The following is a 14,866-nucleotide window of genomic DNA, read 5'->3' as shown; positions in this document are numbered from 1 at the left end:
AAAGTACTGCTTTCAGGCTTTTCTCCGATAAACCGATAAAGAGACACCATTCAGATGCCGCATACATCTGAGATACTTCTGTGAATAGACCATGTATATCATAGCAATAACTAATAAGGACATCTACTGTAAAATATGTTTCTAAATTAGTATTCCACTTTCGATAGTAACTGATATGAACATTTTGTCAAGTAAATTGTTCTCATGTAGTTTTGGCAGTGATAGATCTCTAACAAGATATTTTAATTGTTTTTGTGTTAAAAGCTTTTTGCTCAAAATTTCTATTTTCCAATGAAATTATGATTGATAGACGGTCCGGGAACGCTATTAGTTGCACATTTATCACTATCCCCTTAATCTTTGAGGGAACTATACCATCGCCTGAAGGCGAGCAACACCAGCTACAGTTAGATACTCAAGAGAGTCAAAGGACTCTAGCTCAACAAGATGGGTATGAAGGGATCCAAGATAAAGACCAAACTCAAAGTGCCTCTTTGTTTATTCCAATGACACTCCAGCAAAAACAAAGTAGAAGCAAAAACGCTCGAAAATTTTCAAATTGGTAGGGGAATGAGAAATATAAGTAGAGAGCATCTGAGCCTCCAAATATTTTATTAGAAACATAATGATGAAATATCTGATGATTAATTTGTTATTAATAACTTGTTTGTTTAAACTGTAAATGTAAAATTTACTAATAGAAATATAAAAAGCAATTTAAAAAATCATTGTTTAGTTTTTCGGTAACCAGCAAAAAAAGGTAAATTGTGATAAAAAGAAGTAAATTGTAATAAAAAGCAGAACTTGTGATAATAAGCGGTAAATTATGATAAAAAGCGGTAAAAAGTGATAAAAATGGTAAAAAGTGATAAATGCGGTAAATTTGCGTATTACGCATTTTTACGCAAAATTACCGCGGTAATTACGCAAATTTACGCATTTTACGCAAACTTACGCATTTTTAAGCATTTTACGCAAATTTACGCATTTTTATGCATTTTTACCGACGGTGCGGTAACGCCGATGCTTAAATAATTTCCAAAGTAAACCGACATTTAACCCTTATGTGCTCGGATTTATTTTGACGATTTAAAAACGCGATAACACTTGAATATATTGTTTTCCTTACGAAATAAGTACAAAAAAGTAGCTACAAAGTATATCATTGGGAAGCAGACAAAACTTGGAATCCAGAAGTTAATATAAGAAAACATAAAAATGTATTTGAATACGTTTGCATTATTTCATATTGACAGACAAGCTTGTGAATTCTAAAATTTGCTAATTAGACTTTTTAAACAGCTAGTTATATTGTTTTAGAGGTAAATAATATTGGGTAGCCCCGATACAACTTTTGACACTGATTTTAAAACTAAAATCAGACTTTTTGTAGCACGTTTTTGTTTAAAGTTATGATATTATGCGGCTTTTTGTTTTTTAATTGTTAATGTTATAATTTTGTTTAATTGTTAATGTTATGATCGAGTAAAAATATAGTCATAATCTTTTATCTAGTCTCCTTAATTTACTCTAACCCTGACCCAAACCCAACCCTCTTTCATCTAGTCTTTGTATATATACCAGTTTAATTGGATTTTTCGGATAGTTTTTAGTTTGAACTTTATGTGAAGTTTTATACTAATATAATATAAGACACGTAAGCTAAAATACTTATATCATTATTGTCTTATAATGATAATTGTTGTGTTATTAGCAGATTTTATGAAAAAAGCATATACGCAAACATACAGGTTTATCTTGGTTGCCACCTAGGTGACCAAATAAATCATGGACGCCGCATCAATTTTTCACTGCTTGTTCAAACAAATTACGCTATTGAATGAATAAAAAGAAATCTTCAATGCCGTTTGCCAGATGGAGGGGCGCGAAAGATAATCATGCTTATTGTTTTTTGTTTTTTTGTAGTGTCAACATAATTTTTCTGCAAAAAACAAGCACAATATTGCTTATCCAGCGATGGATTTAACATATAGGTTAGTGAAGCACTGTGAAAAATTGCCCATGTTGCTCTTCAGGTTCAGGATCAGTGTGAGTATCTGATAGAGTTTTTGTAGAGCTTTTTTTCTGATTAGAGCCTTTTTAGATGCTACTCTTTTTTTAGTTTCAGTTTGATGTGATTTTCCCTGTTGGTAAGCCTTCTTAGTTGATGACATGTGGTAATTAATATGGCTCGTCTTTGCAAGTTTTTTCCCAATCGCTGAGGTTAGAAGGAACCCTTGTGTAATTTTGACTCAAAAAAACCTACATGCCAGTGTTTTCTGGTTTTACGTTATGCCTAAAATCAGTAACCGTCCTACCTCCTACTGGAAACATTCTTTCTGATAAAGCAGAAGATACAGATTTAGCCAAGTAACTTCTAGCCAGACCAGCTGGCAAAGGTAACTTATTTTTTTTTTGCTTCCACCATTCCAAAGCATCCACATCTCTTTCAGGTAAGGCCATAGTCTGATACTTTTTAAATTCAAGCATCAAGGGTGGATTGAGCTTGATTGGCTTGACTGTGAAGTCCCAGGGCGTTGTGCTGAAACCTGCCTCCTGTTTTTTAAAAACTCAAGGTCCACTGGATCCATAGTTTCGTTAAGATTTGATGTTTCTAGCGTAGTATGATCATCAACCAATGACTCGTAGAACTAGATTGTGGTTGGGTGATTGTCAACCAATTCCTTAATGTTGGCTTCCCTCCTTTCCTCACTGTTTGCAATATTTTTGAGTGTATATCCTTTATAATATGGGTGCAGAAGTGGACCCACATTATAGTATTTGATTCCAACGTCATTATTAGGTAAATCTTTCTCAAATTAGTGCAAGGGTTAGGATGGTATCAAATTCCAACTGTTGTGAACTTTGTGAAGGTTACTTTATAGTTTTAGTAAAGTCGTCCATTTTTGTTTGGTAACTTAATGATGCACCATTTGGGAGGCTATCAAGCCTTTTTTTATTTATTAATAGGACCAAAATATCCACTTATGGTACTAGACTTATCCGCCTCTGCTTGAGCATTCCTCTTTTCTTGAACTTTCTTCTCTTTATTTTCATTATCAATTTTTTGCATTTGGTAAAAAGATGGTGGATTACAGGATCTGAAAAAAAATAGTGGAATTGTATATGTTCAAAAGGATGCGAATTACAATGTCAGAGATGCGAATTACAAATCAGAGAGTCACTTGAATCAAGCAAAGCTAGGGTTCGACAGGAGTTAAGAAATGGTGATGTGGTTCTCAATCGAGATGACGGTGATAACGTGACAACTAAAACCTGGGGGCCATTTTTTAATAAAATCTGCTGACGTCAGTTATTTGAGGAAAAGTTTTTTGTATTATATTTTGGCTTTTTAGTGTTATCTTTTTTTAACGGTTTGTTTTTACTATAACGATTTCTTTGTAACTATTTTATTTATTATACCTGATGACGCTGATCACGATAGATCAGCGAAATATCGAAATAATTATATATTATTAAAAATATATATATTTTTTAAAAAAAATTTATACGCAGCCGTATTTATTGAATTCTATCCATATATATTTATATATATATATATATATATTTTTTTTAATGTTAAGTGAGTTTAACTTAATATATATGTATTGAAAATGTTTTTGTTTTTTTAATAATCAGCCCATATTAAAGTATACAGTTATTTGTAAAAGAGGGCGCCCAAAGGATTAGTGCCCCAGGGCGCCAAAAATGTAACTACGTCTCTGTATATATATGAATATATATTTAACTTTTTTTTCAACATTGATTTCTAAATTGTTTGTGCAAAATATGTTCAATGATTTATAAATTGTTCAAACTGAAGACTTCAGCAATTCTTTTGCTTCTTTCCTTGTGTTTGTTGCGGTACTGTAAGGCTGCAAACTTTTTTATAACATTTTCCATCTTGGAATGGGCAAGATTCGAATATCAGCTGATTAAACTGTTCAGGAGAGAAGCCACTCACATCAACAAATGCTTCCAGATGAGCAGTCACAGCATGTGCCCTTTAGACAACTGCAAGCTGTTTACCTAAAAACTAAAGAAACGTACTTTTAAAATGTAAATCAATAACCTAAATTGAAACTTCTAAAGAATACTAAAATTACCTCTCTGCAATAACTTTGCGCATCCTTGTAACTTTGAGTCAAACTTCTGATCAAAACTCGATAGTTTGTGTGTAATTTATAGCCAAAGACACCCTATTAAACTTTCTCATTGTTTTTGAGAGAGAGTACAGTTCAACAAATATTATCAACTGAAGTCGGTCACAACTTTTAAGTATTTCTCTACAAGCGTTTTATTTATATGTTCCTTCGTGGTACCCTTTCCGAAGGCATCCAATCATTACCCAATTAATAAATTCAGACAAAACTTGCATTATAAATTATACCACATGGTTAACAAATCCCATCAGAAGGTGAAGTTCTGGTAACGGAACATCTCTTATTATACTTAAAAATTTGTCTTATTATACTAAAAAATTGAATAAAAAAATAAAACTAGGTGAAAAAAAAATCCATTCCTTTATATATATATAGAATATGTGTAGTATAATTATAAAACGTCATATCGTCATAACTTCTAAGCAAAATTTTGATTAACTTCATATAAGAAGCTACTTAGTGTAACAGGAATACTTTTACCTCATTAGTATTAATATAATACATTTTAGAATAAGATAATTATTTTATTTTAAGAATCTTTATCAAAATTATTTTTATTTAAGTATTTTTTTATCTGTTCTAAAAACGGTTTCTGCTCCTAGATTTTGCAACAGCTCATTTATGATCTCAAAAGTTTATGATCTCGTTTAAAGTTATATTTTGAATTTTCCTAAGAGAGCAGAGAAGACAGCATTTAATATATAAAATAGCTAGAATGATAAAAAATATTGCATGTTTAAAATTACAAAAAATTTCTTAAACAATTTTTTTTACACCAACTTACAAAACAAAAGTGTTTGAAAAGTTGGTATAGGGACCACACCCCGGTGGAAGTAGGTTCAAACCAAAAAAAATTGTTTCAGGGTCATGTGATACTTTTTTAGATTTGCACTGACCTCTACTTTCAGAAATAACACTAAGGAAAAAAAACTTTAGGGTCCCAGAAAAAAAACATTTTTGTAAACATAACAAAAGACCAGTATTTTTCCTTATATGTACAATAAATATTTTATTTGACAATGAATTATTCCAAGACTATTTTAAAAGCTTTAACATGTTTACAATTAACTTATTTTTAATGGGAATATGTTCTTTATTGGGGAATATATTCACAATAGACAGATATTTGACGGAAATATGCTTTTATATCAATTATGGTTACTAAGTTATTGAACAAACATTTCAAATAATTTTATTCCTAAATGTTAAAAAAAAATTCTAATGCATTGGTCAAGCTCGATATCTTAAAAAGATGGTTTAAAAATGCTAGAATATTTATATTTTAAATAGCTATTTAATTATTTCCAATGACAAATAAAACCATATTGAGACTTTGATATTCGCCATATTAATAATTTTTTGATATTCGCCATAAGTACATATGAATTATAAATAATGGTTAAAAAAATGTATAGGTCTTCTAAAAACATAAATATTTTATTTAAAAATAAATCTTGAAATGTGCCTGTCTACTGTTATAAACAATAACCGATCTTAGCAGTTTTAATTGATACAGTTTGTGACAACTTAGAACTTTGTATCTTTGCTCATAAAACTGTTTGAATTCAATGAACAGATTCAGAAGCGTATCCTGACCAAAAACCAAGAAAAAAAATATTCTCAAGCTTTTAGTCAAATACTAAAAAATGCTTCTCAATCAAAATCCCGAATAGTTCTATGATTTGCTTAATGTTTTGATGGTTCTCTTTAACATCTTCAACAATGGCCAGAACGATAAGTTTCTTAAATCCTCCCCCCTTGAATTTGTCTTGCTTCTCTGTACGAAAACATGATTTTAGGTTCATTCACTTCACAATCAAGAATCCTTAAACAAACTTTTAAAAATCCTCCTCCCCAATCTATTTCAATATTTACAATATAATCTGGGGATATTTCTCTTTTTTCACTAGTTTATTTATGAGCTCAGATACATTTGTACAGTAAACTAAATATTTTATTTGCTTATTAATTTGAAGTTCTGCAACACCAAAGAAACAATCTAGAAAAAGGTCTCGAAACACAAATTTTTCTTTTAGATTGGAATCAAAATACTCTCTCCCTTTCCATCTCCTGAGAACACTACTAGCAGTTTCTGTTTTAGAGTCGTTTAACCTTCGTACATTTTTGAATTTTGTGACTTCACTAGCTGGCAATATGTTTTCAGGAAAAAAGGCTTTCGACTCTTTCGAATTTCAATATTAAAAAGTTTAGGCTTTTTGTTAGCCAGCTTTATTGAATCACCTGTATCCACTTCAGATAGCTTCCGCTATAGAATTTTAGTACAAAAAAGCTCTGTACCTCTCTCATCTGAAATATATTATATTTTTACCATCAAAAATTGTATGTACCTACATAACACTATATTTTATTGGTTTAAGATTTAAATTAAAGGTTTAAATTATTATTGAACATATGATTTTACATACAGGCTAACCTCTAGGCAGTGCTGTCTCAAGATTATCACTGCGAATCGAAATATTGCAGAGGTAAGGTAAACCGCGTCCCACTATACATAGACATCCTTGGCATACAGATATAGTAGGGCAGGTGGCAGAATTGATTCGCTGGATACTCGTCTTCCTTTTTTTCAATTTTTTCCTGATCCCGGGGAGATTTTTTCTTGCAGCAATACAAACTGCACATTCACATGTAAGTGGACTTCTTGTAATAATGGAAATTCTTATTCCAAATAAGTTCTATGGTGCTGGAATGTCTTCAGGTTCTTTTAAACTTTTTTCAATAAGCTCTAGAAATTTTCTGTCGCGTGAATAGATAACAGAAAGATAATGTTCCTAAGCCAAGTCAAAATTTGGGATAAAATAATTTTGGAGTCTTTGATAGGTTAGGTCAATTATTTCTCTAATCGTTTTGTCATTCTCAAAGCACACAATGCAAACTTTTTTTCGGTTATCTTCGTGGTTTCATGCCTGATTAGGAATCATTGAAGTACTGGTGGCACAAAATATAGAGTTTGGCAAATCTATTAAAGAAAATATCGTGTTTAGTGGTTTACTTGTGTAGTTGGTTTTCATTGATTTCAATAAATATATTGTAATAATTATTACACAATTAATTCCCTCAGGAAAATCATTTCTAACACTCGTTTAGAATACTGATTAACGATTGCAACACAAGCAATTTCCTTTGAAGAACTATATGAAAAACTCTCTATAATGATTGATCTATATGAATGATCTATAATGGTTGCTAAACTATTCCCTCAGAGATTAATTCCGCACAAGGAATTCTTGCTTGAATGGAATAAAAGCCGTAGCACTAGACTTAATTAGTGTTGAAATTACGATACGAGAAAACTATATTGTAATTATAATTTTTATATATGTATTGAATTTTATTTACATGAATAATTATTTATAATATTGAATTCAATATTATAATTTATAATATTGAATTAAATACATATATATAAATAAATGTTAAAGAAAAACCAACACTAATTTTCTTTACTATAAACAAGAATACAAAACATTACATATATGTTCTCGATTAACGTTGACAAATAAAAAGAAATATTAAAATGTCTGCCTGTCTATTGTGAATATTTTAAACCTTTTAAAATATGTAACAGTCTTTAAAAAATTCATAATCAAATAAAAAATTTATTGAACATACCAGGTAAAATACTGGCTTTTTTGGTTTACAAAAATGCATTTTCATTGATGTTATTTTCTGAAAGTAGAAGTTAATACGGATTCGAAAAAGTAGGACATGACCCTTTTTGGTTTGAACCTACTTCCACCGGGTCGTGGGACATTTTTTGCTTTTTAAGTTTCTTTTTTGTTTTATGTTTTTGTTAATATTTATTAATCAGCCCTAAAAACTTATCATGTTCTATTTTAGCCCTAAATACTATTATGTTCATTTTGTTTATTAAATTTTAACCTAATGTCATTATTTCAGTTTTTGAAAAAATACAAAAAAACTTTTTGGCATATTTTCAATGTCGATTTTCTAAAAATATGATACCATTCAAATTTTTCTGAAGATGGAAATGAGGTGCCCAGACATACATATTTTTATTTTTATTAAATTTTTGGGGGTACTCTGATAGTAAACTTAAACCTTTAATTTCTGAACTATGTGTTATTGCATATGTACTATTGAATAGTGAAATAAATAGATTTTAAGATCATATATCAACTAGGACAGTTTTTTTTACTTTTGCTAGTATTTACATTAAATATTATTTATATTATAAATATAAATATTATTTTATATTATTTACATCTACAAAGAAAAAGGTTGGACATAATAATAGTAGTATTTATTGTTTTATGTTTTAATACAAACGATTAATTTTCGAGATAAATACTGACTCTAAATTAAACTGACTGTTCGATAGAATAGAAGTAGAATTACTGACAGATTAGTAAAACAATATTAAAAATGTTAATATTAAATTGCATGTCCCCAATTTTGAATCACAGCTTTGCACCGATTTGGCATGGAATTAATTAGATCTTGAGAATGTTGTAAAGAAACGTTTTTCCAAGCACTTTGAACAACATTCTATAATTAGTGCTGATTTCTTGGTTTTTCTTTAGAAACTGTCTTTTTATTATCAGTTCGAAGGTTTTCAATGGGATTGAGGTCTGGCGACTACGCAGACCAATACATAACTTTAACCCCCTCTTCCACAAACTAGTTTTTCCAATGGGTGTTATGTTTTGTGCATGAAGACCCATTTTAGCGGCATATTTTCTTCTGCATTAGCCATGTTAGTTGAACATGGTGTTTTTTACAAAACACCATGTTCAACTATCCTCAATTTTTTTTTTTTAGCCCTTTGATTCATCAATTTTACGGCCCTATGACTCATCAATTTTTTTCCATTTTAATGCTTTTCTAATCATCATAGAAGAACAAACTAATATCTTTTGAATAGATTCATTTGTTTTTCCCTCATTTCAAATTTTTTTAATTTTAAAATCTTCTTTTTTCTACGCTACAATGCTTCCCACGAGCCGTAATTTCTGTTTAAATTAAAAGTAATTCTCAATTACTAAGAATATTTCATTGAACTGACACCAATAATAATGTTACTTTTGATAAATGTCAATAAAATCTGATAAACAAAATGCTAATGCTAACAAAACGACAGCAAACGACAGCAGACAGAAATGTTTTTTTATCAAAAAAAATCTCAATATAAAACTCGTTGGAATCCTACAGTAATTTCAACAAAGATATCAATGTTGTAGCTCAGAGTGCTATCAACCAGTGTTATAATTTTTTAATTCAACATTAATAACAAAACATTTGGTTATAACAAAATTGTATGTTTATATTTTATTTTTTATTTATGAATTTAGAAAATTTGCATTAAAATTTAAAAACAAAAAAAAAAACGTTTTTAATGCATCAAAACTATTTTTTTGTTTTTAAATTCTCATGCATAGAAGCAGTACTTAAATAGCATAAGTACTTAAATTATGAATCATTTCTTGATATTGTGTTCCGATAATTCAAATTACTCAGGCGTGGAAGAAACTCAGTTTTTATTATGCTGGAAAACAAAAAAAAGATTAAGAATTTAGATATAGAGATAAAGAATAAAATTAGTTAAGTATATTAGTTACTATTGTTGGGTTCTCAAACTAATCCGTTTAAAACATTTAATTATTATTCGTTTAAAATCTGGTGGTGATGTTTGATTCAAATAAACTTGTTAAAAACTAAATAATAGTTATGTATATGCCCGTGTATGAAATTCCAAAATACATCGAGATATAGAATAATATCGAGAACAAAATATCGAGAGTATAAAAATAATTTTATAATAGAGATTTAAATTATCATTCAAATAATATTTAAAAAATTGATTGTCTTTCATAATTTCTTATAATCTAGGTATTTAAATTCTATTTGTCATCTGGAGGTCTGATATATAATTAATACGTCATATTCTGTTATATAAATAGTTTACTTTGCTTAAATTTGAACATTAAACAAAGTCTTCACTATTGATTGGTGCTCTCATTGTAAACTTACAATATTTTAGGTTATATCTTCAAGGTAAGTTTAAATTATAGTATAACATTATTACCTTTCAGTTATAATTATTTTATACAGCATTTTATACAGTTGTTTTTATTAGTTGGGAATTAAATAATGTAATAAATAATAATAATAAAAAGTGCATTTTTTTTAATTTTTAATTCACTTGAACCATCCAATTCACTTGAATTATTCAATTCACTATTCAATTATTTGAACCATCCATTCACTTGAAGTATATAATAAAACTATATTATATACAAATACTAAAATGAAATATTTAATGCACAACAAAAAAAACTAAATAGTTATATTTTTCTTTATAGTTAGCTTGCTTACTAGTTTGTAACATCAGATGCTTCATATAAAAAGGAGGGAGGGAGGTGAAATTATAAATGTATATATGCAAAAATATGGCCATGTGGTTAATACAGATAAGAATTATAGTTTATAAGACGTTTTGTAATATTCCAACTGTTGTGATTATGTTTTTGATGATAAAAAAAAAAAAAAAGAAAACACGTAGGTGTTGTTTTTACTAATATTTCAATTTACATTTGTAACGCACGGCCATAGTTGTAACACGTGGTCATAGTTTGTAACGTATGGTCATAAGCTTTAGAATGCATTAGAAAAAAGGTACATTTAAGTTAGTTTTACTAAAAATGTTAATTTTTATTTGGTTTATACATACAATCACCATTTAGAAATAACTGTATACTACCCAAATAACTGTATACTGCTTTTAACGAAAGAATCCCAAAACTCATATTCAGTCGTAGCCTGCTAGAGAATGTTTAAAAAGTAGACTTTTTTTAACAGAAGCCTGAATTTTTTAAATTCCATAATGTACACATGTCCCTCTGATGCGTTTGATGAGACTATATATCCACTTGAACACTTGTTATGTTACAACATGATTATTTTTTAATTACAATATGACTAGATCAGGCAGAATTCTTACCATCTAGCCTTCTTAATACCCTTTTAAAAACTCAATTAATAAAAATAAATAAAAGTGATGATGTTGATTATATTTTGAAAATAAAAATTTAAAATTGTATCATTTTTATTTAAGTGGTCCAATTTTAAAAATGGTCTTATCACAAGAAGACTGCAACTTAATTTATAACAGTTATTTATTCGATCAATTAAAAAATTTTTAGTCACATAGTTTATGTAGTTCTTACTATTCCTTTCTTTTTAAGTGATAACTAAGGTATTCCAAGAAATCGTCGTAATCATTCTTTAAACTGCTTCCTTTTTTTTTTTTTTTTTTTTTTAAGATTGATGAACCAAAATATATTCTTAGATTTAGACTTTATTTCAATATTACTCTTAACTGCTTCATGATTTTGCAATTGCTGTTCTCTAAAAGTTTAACATTTTTAAATATATGATTTCTCACACAAGGCACAGTGGGGCAGAATAGATTTAAAACGGGACAAAAACAATTTTCTTTTGTTAAGATAAATAATTATTTTAAGGGCACTAGTTAGACTTGGGAAAAATTACTTCTTAGATTTTTAAACATTTATTGCCAAATGTCAGACGTTTTTAATGTATTTTCGAGTAAATTCGAGAAAAGTTTTTCAAAAACCGGTAAGTGATGATAAAAAAAAGTTGAAAACCAAAAGCTTGCATGAATAATATTAAAATAAATTAAAATAAATAATATTAAAACGTACTCTAATAGATTCACTAAAATAAATTACAGTAATTCAATTATAATGTAAAAAGTCACTCAAAAATGTTACTCAAAAACTCGATTAAACTTATTCGTTTAAAATGGCTAAAAACAAATATCACACAAAAAAAAAAAACGTTCATGTGTTCATGACCTGGTTCCGTTACCTGGGTTCTACACTTTTTTTAAAGACCTATTAATATATATCTCAAGTACTTTAAAATTATTTTTTCATTAGCAAAAGTCAGCTGCAAACCTAAAATTGAAAAATCCCTGAAAAAAATTTGCAACTTTTAACAAACTTCAGCTTTAACGCTATAAAAACAAAGTAGTTCTAATAACTCGCATAAGCGAGTTATTATTTAAACAAAAGAATATGAGCTAGATTATAGATTCTACAGGGTGAAGGTCAGTTCTATCCTAAAAAAAAAAACGTGAATAAGATGGACCAGAGACTCTTTTATAAATTACCAACAAAAAATGTTTCATAATGTCTTTTTTTCATTTTTGTCAAATGTCCAAAGTTTTGAAGCAATTCTGCCCCACTGTTAAACGTTAGAAAGTATACTTTGCATCAAAATAAATATGCAAACACGTCACCTGGTTGCGTATTTATTTTAACTCCAAAATCTAAAACAAAACTAAAAATTAAAAAAAAAAAATTAATCAAATAGTTAAGTAATCAAATAGTAAAGCAACATATTGTTTATAAGTAAAGACATTAGATACAGTGATAAATTGTCGCATTTGTAAGTCGTCTTCTACCATCTAGTTCTTATTCTCTTTAATTCTACAGCGGCGTTATAACTTTTTTTTTTTTAATTTTATTTAGGTGCCCCAAGAAGTCCTTAACGTTCTTATTACAGAGCACTGCGGATGAGCATTTAATAGGAAAGTTTAGAGATAGTTTAGAGATAGTTTAGAGATTAGAGATAGTATAGATAGAGATAGTTTAGAGATAGGAAAGTTTAGAGATAGTTTAGAGATAGTTCATTTAAATACACAACATTAGGATAGTTAAAGGTTAATGTGATACTTTTATATCAAGTTTTATGAAACTAAACAGCTTAAGATAAAATAAATTTGAAAAAAGAACATTTTTGATAACATATCTTATAATGACTATTTTTAAAAGAACAATTTTTAATTTAGTACTTACAGTAATAGGCGCATAAAACGCGCGTTTCACTTAATCTTATAGTTGATTCTTTTGACTGTTTAGATATACAACATGACGATGTTATCTCAACTTGCAACTTTTATTTGTCTACTTATGATCTTGTGCGTTACAGGCTCAGAAAAAGTTACTGCAAACAAGAGGTGTTTGTTTTTTTCAGGAAAAGGTTTTGAAATTGGTTTAGGTTACACAAAAATAAGCCCTTGTCCAACATACAACAACGGTTCAAAGTCTGCTTTACATGTTTACCACTCTAATTGGATTAGAAAGAATGCCTCAAGGGGAAACTTTTATATATGTACTCCAAAGCATCATCAACAAGATATTTGTTTATCTATTGCTAAAAATGAAAAGCTTGATCGATTTGAAACTGTTACGGAAATATTTGACGAAAGAAATACGATGCAACAATGGAGACTTGAAGGCAAAGAATTAAAAAACGTTGCTTTTATGGATACACGTCACTGTTCCGAGTTTAAAGACAATCTTCTTCTGTCATCTTGCAACTCAAGGAATCCCAATAAAAACGTTGAGATTATCAATAGTGTTTTTTAAACAACTGTAAAATGGTTAATGTCAAATCAAACAATTTTTATTACACAATAATAAATTGTATACAAACCTTTCTAAAGTTTAAATGTCGAAGTACGTTAGTATATGTACATGTTTGCATTTCTTATTGAAATCTTATATATATTAGTATATCTTATTTACATTTCTTATTGAACTTTATTTTATTTTCTTAAAAAAACAGGCTAAAAAAGTTACTTAATCGCAAAATATTTTTACCATATAAAAAGTTTCGACCGATTTCGATTATAAAAATACTTGGGTAAATTGATTAATATGAATAAAAATTTATATATGTATATATATATATATATATATATATATATATATATATATATATATATATATATATATATATATATATATATATATATATATATATATATATATATATATTAGGGCAATTCTACTGAGCAATATTTTTCATAAACAAAAATTGGTATGGGCGTGGAAGATTTAATTTATAAAACTAAGTGAATTAAAAAAAAAAAAATTAAAAAAACAGAAAAATGAATCGGGCTTTAACATTTAAAAATGGATAAAATTGGGTATTTTTGTGCTAATACATAAACTTTTGTTGAATAAAGCAATTTAAGGCCAACTACCCATGTAATATTATGGCGATAGGGGGCACTGAACATGCTAGTCATAAATTAACACTTTTAAGCATCTAAGACAATAGTATAATAAAAACAAAACAGAAGTTGAACAGAAATAATAATGCTTAATACCATTGGCATGACTAGTGGCATGACAGTTTGTCCCGGGTAGCAGATGTCCAAGGGGTACCAAAGAAAAGTTACGTAAAAAAATAAGGTCCTTCACTGATATAGAAACATTTAAAATAATAGGGGCGCCAATCAGGATTTTTCCTAGGCAACGTGATAGCTCTCCATGCCCCTGGGGACCCTCACTCCTAAATATCTGAAGAAACTTTTTCTTTATAGGTGTTACTAAAAAATTTATTTTAGGGAACTTTTTTATAAAAAGCCTATTTAAGATTCGTGTCACCTTTCTCAAATATTGCCTAGACCACCCCCAAAACAAGAAAGCGAGGCTTAAAAAAGATTTTTCTTTTTAACCCTTTATTTTCCTTCAAAAAAAACGAATCGCTTCATTTTTTAATACCTAAACCTTAGGAAACGAATATAAATTTGATTTAATAAACTCTTTTTTTTGTTTGTTTTGTTCTTTATTACATGAAAATTTTTATACAAATATATAAAGTTAAAAAGTTTACAATTGAAGATT

At 28.5% G+C, this 14,866-nt stretch overlaps 1 long non-coding RNA gene across 1 annotated transcript; it reads left to right on the top strand.

Annotated features, from left to right (window-relative positions):
• The first annotated feature begins 10,060 nt into the window (after window positions 1–10,060).
• LOC136091528 (uncharacterized) lies at window positions 10,061–13,707 on the top strand. Its single transcript, XR_010644051.1, has 2 exons — window positions 10,061–10,199; window positions 13,091–13,707. It is a non-coding gene; the product is annotated as an uncharacterized LOC136091528 (long non-coding RNA).
• Window positions 13,708–14,866: the final 1,159 nt, after the last annotated feature.

Source organism: Hydra vulgaris, chromosome 15 (genome assembly GCF_038396675.1).
Source record: "Hydra vulgaris chromosome 15, alternate assembly HydraT2T_AEP".
In the NCBI taxonomy this organism is placed as follows: Eukaryota; Metazoa; Cnidaria; class Hydrozoa; order Anthoathecata; family Hydridae; genus Hydra; species Hydra vulgaris.
The sequence above is the reverse complement of the archived record's forward strand: the minus strand, read 5'-3'. Positions and strand labels throughout refer to the sequence as shown.